We start from the raw sequence: 8,350 nt of genomic DNA, 5'->3' as shown, positions 1-8,350 counted from the left end.
TGTCATAACTAAATCAAATTGTCGGATATGTAACTAAATTATAATAAGACTCTGTATGTTATAAACAGCGTATAGTTTGTTTTTTTTTAGAATATTTTGGATTTTTCTTGTTAAAGAGCCTAGTTTTTTTATATATGTATATATATTCGTCATAATAAAAAATATATTGTCATGTAAATATAAATGAATTTATTGGATTTTTTAGACAAACTGTACATAGCTTGTATTAATCCGTTTAATTGTCTTTGTCTTTTGATCTTTTTGCTTTGTTTTTTGCAATGGTGTTGTCAGTTTATTTTCGACTTTTCTTTTGAGTTTCAATGTCCCTTTGGTATATTGAGTAAAAGGGTCAAAGTGAGTATTTTGTCGACATTGTGTGAAAAATTAAACGAGCAACATTAATTTTATCATAGGTTTTTGGTACTGACCCAAAACTAAAATGTATTGATAAAAGAGAAGGATATGTTTGCAATCAAAATCAAACAACTTGTCATTTTTTCCTGAGTATAATTTAATCCCGTTTCCCGGGAACTTTTTAAGATATTGGGCTATTTCAAAATAAGCGATGTAAGGGGCAATATTATTCAGAAGGTGTAAAGCTGAGACTAAATTAATCTATTCACTTTGACTCTTTGACAAAAACAAATCGAACCACACACTTTATTGGAAATTCAATTGAGTTATCTCCCTGCAGTGTTATGTACCACCTTAAAGTTGTTGTGTTAGACTACATGTTCATAAAATAATCTGTATTTATGATTTTAATTGATATTCATCTTCATTGTGCACAAGTAACAACAATTTTACCCTTTTAATTAGCTCATGTTTATACTTAACTATCCAAACTGTTGTAATTAAATATTTTTTGTTTAATACATAGAGAATAGAGAACAGAAACAAGAAAAGTGTCAAAGAGACACCAACCATACCAAAAGGCTGCAAATAGCACCAGGCCACCAATTGGTCTTCAACACAGCAGAAGTATGCTGTAAAAAATCAAAGTAGGTAGAGATGTGGTATGATTACCAATGAGACAACTCTCCACAAGAGACCAAATGAAACAAAAATTAACAACTATAGGTCACCGTACGGCAACAATGAGCAAAGACCCCGAAATGAAAAATGTAAAACAATTCATACGAGAAAACTAACGGCCTAATTAATGTACACAAAATAAAGAAAAACAAATATGTAACACATCAACAAACGACAACCACTGAATTACAGGCTCCTGGCTTGGGACAGGCACATACATACAGAATATGGCGGGGTTAAACATGTTAGCGTGATCCCAACCCTCCCCTAACCTGGGACAGTTGTGTTACAGTACAACATAAGAACGAACTATAAAAAGCAGTTGAAATGGCTTATCTCATTAGATTGATACACACAGAAATACTACACATAGTGGATGTGTATATTAATCTATTGAGTAAATGACGATGGGAGTTTTTATAGACCATGGCTAGCTATACAGCTCTTGCACGGTAAGCTAATTTGAGTCCATAAATTTTGCAAGATGTTTTTATTAATCTATAGCAGAACATGATGAAAATGAATTACAATGTTTATAATATTTCAAAATTCGTTCTATGTATTTAAACACTGCTGAGGTGCAATTGTTTAAAATAGATCATAATTCCTTATAATCTTAATCTTTAAATTGATTTCAATAACATTAAAGAAACTGATCTTAATTTGAAAAAAACCCACAGACAAACAAAACGTTTAATGCAAGTGTTTTCAGAAATCTTAAAAACCATTATACATTTTGCAAGTGACCAAATATTTCAGAGATAAATTTACCGATAACACAACTGTGTTCATTTTACGCATTTGTATTTAAAGTATATATATAGTGTTTATCTTTAGAATTAAATGTTTTGATCGGGTAATGAAAAGTACAAATCAACATTATTTTTTTTTCTCGAAAAAACCTGGATATCAGCTCGATTAGCGTTGCTTGAACTGTTGTGAACATTGCATATACTTTGTAACGTTTTATTCTTATCATATCAAATTTTGTTTACATGTTACAAACTAACCTGTATGAACAGTTTACCTGATAGAGCGCACATGACATATTGAATGAGTAAAATTATGTGATTCCGGATATTTTCTATCATAAATTTTTGATGTAGTAATCAGTTATGCGGTTTCTAACTAAAAGAAAAATGTACTATAATAACATTAACGGTACCAATTGTCCTGCACCAGATGCGCAATTTGACAATACATGTTTCTTAAGTGATGCTCGAGGCCAAAATATTTAAAATTAAATGATGTTTGAATTTTACGTTGATCTTTGGATGTTCATTCCTGTTTCATGTTGTTAAACTTTTATACCTGTCCAGAAAGTAGAGCATGTCAGATAAAGAAGATATTAGAGATAGAGAAAATCACAAGCTTCAAAATATTTGGAAGAGAAGGGTTTTTATCATTCGAGCTACACTTGGATTTTTGTGTAATGCAGCAGCCATCATAACTCTGTGTGTATTTTACCATGACTTTTATATTGCAGGGAACGTTTCAAAAGGATTATTTATAACTATTGTAATATTCACTGCACTATCGTTCATAGACATGGAACTTTTTGCCTGTGTCACCGATTTCGATGATAATGATGAAACAAATGATTTGCTAGCATATCGGATATCCTGGCATAAAATTTATGAAATAGAATATGATATTGTGTTTTGTGTTTACTGCATTGTCTTATCGGACTGGGTAATGACAAAACTTACAATCGTTACAATTTTTCTTTTAATTATTGATAGTCAGTGTCATTTCACTGGTAAAAAATATTTATCACTTCAAACCGGACGAAATCCTTTGCCAGCATGGTTTGTCAGTGTTTTATTGAGTGATGTAGTAGTCGATATATACTTAATCAATCTTTATCTATATATAAGTTCCGAATTGAAATAATATTCTGGAATATTATTTCTTCAGGAATAAATATTACAGTATATATTTGTAACGAAATAAATGGCATAGAATATGTGTTCCAACAGGAACAGATATTATGACATTGTTTATAACAATGTTTTGAGTGGAACTTCCGTTAGACGGAACAAATAGACCCCTTAGCTAGAGATGAGCTACGCATAAACTTGTCGCGTTTATCTATTCAAAAAAGCTAGATAAGTTTACAAGTAATCATGATCAGTAATTTCATTATACTTCTTCACATTTGCGCCCCTCAAACCACCCACCCAAAAAAAAAACCAACAAACGGATCTTTGCTTGATCTAATTATCATACCTGAATAAAAAGTATCTTTCTGGTACTATTAGTACTTCAATAATATTCTCACAAACCACATATCGGTAGTAATTTACGGTTATTCTGATGCCAAACATCAGAGGAATATTTCAAACCTCATATTTTAAATTGCAATGACCAAATGTTTTAAATAATCGCCTAAAGCCAAAGAATTCCACTCAGTATCTGTGAATCGGTTTATATCTAAAGAAAATTTAAGAACTCAAAAACGCATACGCTTCAATCAACTGTTATGGCAAAACTTTTGCATTAAACAGAGATGTTTCTTATTTAACAATCCCTTAAAGGTCCAAATTTACAGGGTTAACTGGCATTGCTTTTATTAGATAAACAAAAGAAGAATATAAGAGATGACGAATGATTGGCAATGAGACCAGGATCCACCAGAGTTAAGATTTTGGGGAGAATGTTTTAACACTGTTTTTGATTCTTAAATATAGAATACATAATGGAACCAGGGAATGTATCAAAGAGCCAACAACCAGACCAAAAGGCTAAAAACAGTCCAGGGCCACCAAAACATTCGAAAATCCCGCAGCCGGAGGCGGTCTTAAGGTAGCACAATACAAAGATTTTATAACTCCAACTCTAAAGTTTTTAAATGCTGTAACTTTCTTAATAATGCTTGAAAATTTGTAAAAGTGGTATTTTTGGATAGCTAACAGATTACTCTTTCAAATTAATGCAATGTGAGTTTTATGCAACAATCATGTAACCAATTATAATGTTAACTGTGTCTAAAATATTTTTTACCAAATTTCCACTTTCAAATGAAATTAGCTTCTGCTTAGGTATCCCTAGAGGGTTGATTTTATTATATGTTGTTCCTATGGCCATTATCTACAAAAGTGTGTCTCAGATTTCAGATAGAATGTATAAAACCAATTTTATACATTAAACATTATCTTCTTTTATGTGGTAAGGATGTTAATACTAAGTAGGGATTTATGAGAGAATAGAATACCATAGACACAATCTGAGACAACTTTTTGAAGCCCATGATGAGTTGATTAAGATTTCGTTAAATTTTCTGTACAGTTAAAGAGATGATAGAGCTAAATTCATTCAAGTGAACTTACCCAGATTTTGCCACTAATTACATAATAGTTGATTAGATAATAATTGCATAATAAAAAATATTGCATTCATTTAAAAGATTAATTAAGAAATAACGCTCAGGATAAAATTCAAATATCACGGCCCAGGCCATGTGTAAATTTTCAACAATCTATGGCTTCCATGAATTATTTCGATTCTAATAGGACAAATACGGTCATTAAAAAACTGAAGCGAGTGTGGGTATGCTGTGTGTGTGGCTGTTCTTTTTTACTCCCTGTTAGATAAAGCTCAAATATCTTTATAAATATGTAGCTTGCGTAGGTTATTTCGTGAATAACTGCTAGAAAAAAACTTTTTAATTCTTTAAATTCTCAAACCCAACATTTGCCATTTTTAATTTACATGTTTTGTTCGTAAGCTTCCGTCAAATCCGAAGTAGACATTTTGTAACTAAGGAGCCGCCATGTTGACTTGCTGAAATGAGTAAATATGCAAATAATGCAATAGAATAGAAAATAAAACAAAACCTACCTCAAAAATCAGTTTTAATACAATATCATACGAATTCCGATGGTTCACGTAAAAGAAAACTTTCAACTTTAGCGGTTTCATTTGTATGACGTCATGTTTTGAAATGACTTAAATGCGCCAAAAAGATTAATAGACTTTCGCGGAATTTTATTTAATTTTTATTTTGGTGATTTCACCGAGCTCTTGTGCATTACTTCTTTTTATTATGCATACGAATAAGAATAAAAGTTATTTTGTCTTTTTTTAATTGCACTTTTTAAAACAATAAAATCGGCAAAGGGTCTGCAAATAGGTTCTAATACATGTAGATTTACGTGGGAAGTATATTGTAACAGCCATTATTATGTATATCTCTGAGTCTGCGCTAAGTATATTTTATCGAGAATTTTATCACAGTGTTGTTTACAAAGCTAAAGAAGCACGTCATATTAGAATCTTTTATCTATCTATATATACCTCTTTTATTATTTTCTATGCATTCATGAGAAAGTTATAGCATTTCAAAGGTTAGTGATTGGAAGTAAAAAAAAAATTGTATTGTGCTACGTTAAGCTGGTCCCTAATATTTATGTTTTAAAGGATTTTTCAAATAATGTATGCTTATCCTAGTATCAACTTACCATTACAACTTATTAGTGTAAAAATATCATTATGATACAAACTATCAACAACCTTGTTTTAAATAAAAAAGGAGCCTATTGTTTAGAAGTTATCGTTTGTTAGTGCGGTTCACCAGTGTTTCTCGTTTTTCGTTTTTTACAAAAGTTAGACTGTTGGTTTTTCCTTGTATGCATTTTTTTACACTAGTAATTTTTTGGCCCTTTAAAGCTTTCACAAGAGACCAAAATGACACAGCAATTAACAACTACTGTGAAAGTACTTTAATTCGTGGGTATCAATTTTCGTGGTTTCAGCAATATTTACATGTTCGTGGGTTTTAAAATTCGTGGATTTAAGATTTCTAGAAAAAAAATTAATAATTGATCAAAAGCCTTTACAAACGAAGGTTACAATTAGTCTTGATTGAAGGACATTGCAAAGTAAACATTGACCTTGGAGGAAATTGCAAAGTAAACATTGACCCGTATAAATCGTAGTGACAACACTAATTAACCCAAGATAAAGTGATCAACAGATTAAAGACCATCAACTGTGTAAATTAGGCCATAAACATGTCACTTAGAGAAAACAGTAATATAAACAAATGCCATAAACGTATCTTGAATTGTAAAATAATTCTTATCAAAATCAAGCCCAGTATGAAATTATTATTTCCCTTATGTACGAGAACTCTGAGGATATAAAATTAACACTTTATCATATTAGCATATCAATACCGGAAATCTGACTTTCATCGATCAAAAATATTTTTAATGAGAATTAAAAGATGAAAAGATGTACAGTTTAGGTTATTAAAGATTAAATGGGTATTATCCTGCATTCACTTGTAGTTAATAGTGCGTTTGCCCTGTGACTGCTATTATAGTATTCTCAAATTTGGCGTTAGTCATATATTATCTAGATCATAACACTAGTCAAACGTACATAGGAATCTCCATGTCTTGATTTGGACAAGTCAATGATTGTTTTATTTCGTTGGACACTTAAATTCGTTGATAAAGTCATCCACGAAAACCACGAAAATTGGTACCCCACGAATAAAAGTACTTTCACAGTATTGGTCACCGTACGGCCTTCAATAATGAGAAAAGCCAACACCGCGTAGTCAGCTATAAAAGGCCCTGAAATGACAATGTTAAATAGTTCGAGAAAATTAACGGCTTTATTAATATTCAAAAAATGAACGAAAAACAAATATGTAACACATAAACAAACGACAACCACTGAATTACAGGCTCATGACTTGGGACAGGCACATACATACATAATGTGGCGGGGTTAAACATGTAGGCGGGATCCCAACCCTCCCCTAACCTGGAACAGTTGTATAACAGTACAACATAAGAACGAACTATAAAAATCAGTTGAAAAAAGCTTAACTCATCAGATTGACAAAAATACAAGTAGACGTGGCCGGGTACTTGTACATCACAACAACAAAAATATATTAGGTACATATCTGAGAGTACTTGCAGTTAACTGACAGCTAGTTCAAAGCCACTAACAACTAATTCTTCTGCTTCTTCTTCGTTTTTGATAAAGAATCTTGATGCATTTGAATACGTCATATTTACTTTTGCTAAACATTTGCCTTCAAGTATAAAAAAGAAGATGTGGTATGATTGCCAATGAGACAACTGTCAACAAGAGACCAAAATGACACAGCCATTAACAACTATAGGTCACCGTACAGCCTTCAACAATGAGTGAAGCCCATACCGCATAGTCAGCTATAAAAGGCCCCGATATGACAATGTAAAACAATTCAAACGAGAAAATGCACACATAATCAAACATAAAGAAAGGATATGTGTACTTATTCATGACATGGTCATGACAAACACTAAAACCAATAGAGCAGCGCATTGATGACTGTTCTTTAACTGTAGGTCGCAGTAAGGTCGTCAACATTGACAAAAGTTCAAACGTAACTGTAAAGACTGGCCCTTGTCTATTTGAGCAATAATGTGTGTCAAATGTTAACCACGTTAATTCCGTTCACAACTGCTGGGTAATATAAATAAAGTAAAGACTAAAACATGCAATTAATTAAAGAATTAAATTCCCCGACAACACATTTCTGTTCATTTTACGCAGTTATATTTAAAGGATAGTATTTATTTTTAGAATTAAATGTTTAGATCGTGTTATGAAAAGTACAAATCAACCACAGTTTTTTCCCCCAAATGTACCAGGATATCGGGCCAATTAACGTTATTATTGCTTCTGGAATAAATATTACGGTAGATATTCGAAATGAAATAAATGGTATAGAATAACAAAGGTTTGAGTGGAATGTCTGTTAAGTGGAACAAATATACCCCTTAGCTAAAGATGAGCTACGCATAAACTAGTCGCGTTTATCTATCAAATGGAAAACAATGTCAACATTGAAAGTAAAATAAAGGTTTGTTGACTGTTTCGATCCACAAAATCCTTTTTTATACAGGTAAAACGATGATTAAAATTTTTTTTTACTTTAAATATGAAATCAAACAGACCTAGAAAATTCCAATTGCAAGTGTTTGGATTTAATATTCGGGTGTGCTCTACTTTTCTTACACAAAGAAATAAACAATCTTTTAAACAGTGCTCCAGCTAGAATTCAAAAGGGGCAGGGTGCCAGTGGAGGGCAGGGCACTTTTTTATAATAGGAGAAGGCACTGCTCATTTCTTTTGTCTACGTCCCTGCGTGTATGACGAGTTCACATATTTTTTTACTGTATATATTGTTAATAAAGATGCATAAGTTGTTGTTTTGATTATTTATTCTATAAAATTTGCATAAGAAAAGTCATTCATACTACATGTTCATACAACATGGCAATACACATTCATACTATTAACCAAAAAA

The sequence above is a fragment of the Mytilus galloprovincialis genome, chromosome 13 (genome assembly GCF_965363235.1).
Source record: "Mytilus galloprovincialis chromosome 13, xbMytGall1.hap1.1, whole genome shotgun sequence".
Lineage (NCBI taxonomy): Eukaryota > Metazoa > Mollusca > Bivalvia > Mytilida > Mytilidae > Mytilus > Mytilus galloprovincialis.
The sequence above is the reverse complement of the archived record's forward strand: the minus strand, read 5'-3'. Positions refer to the sequence as shown.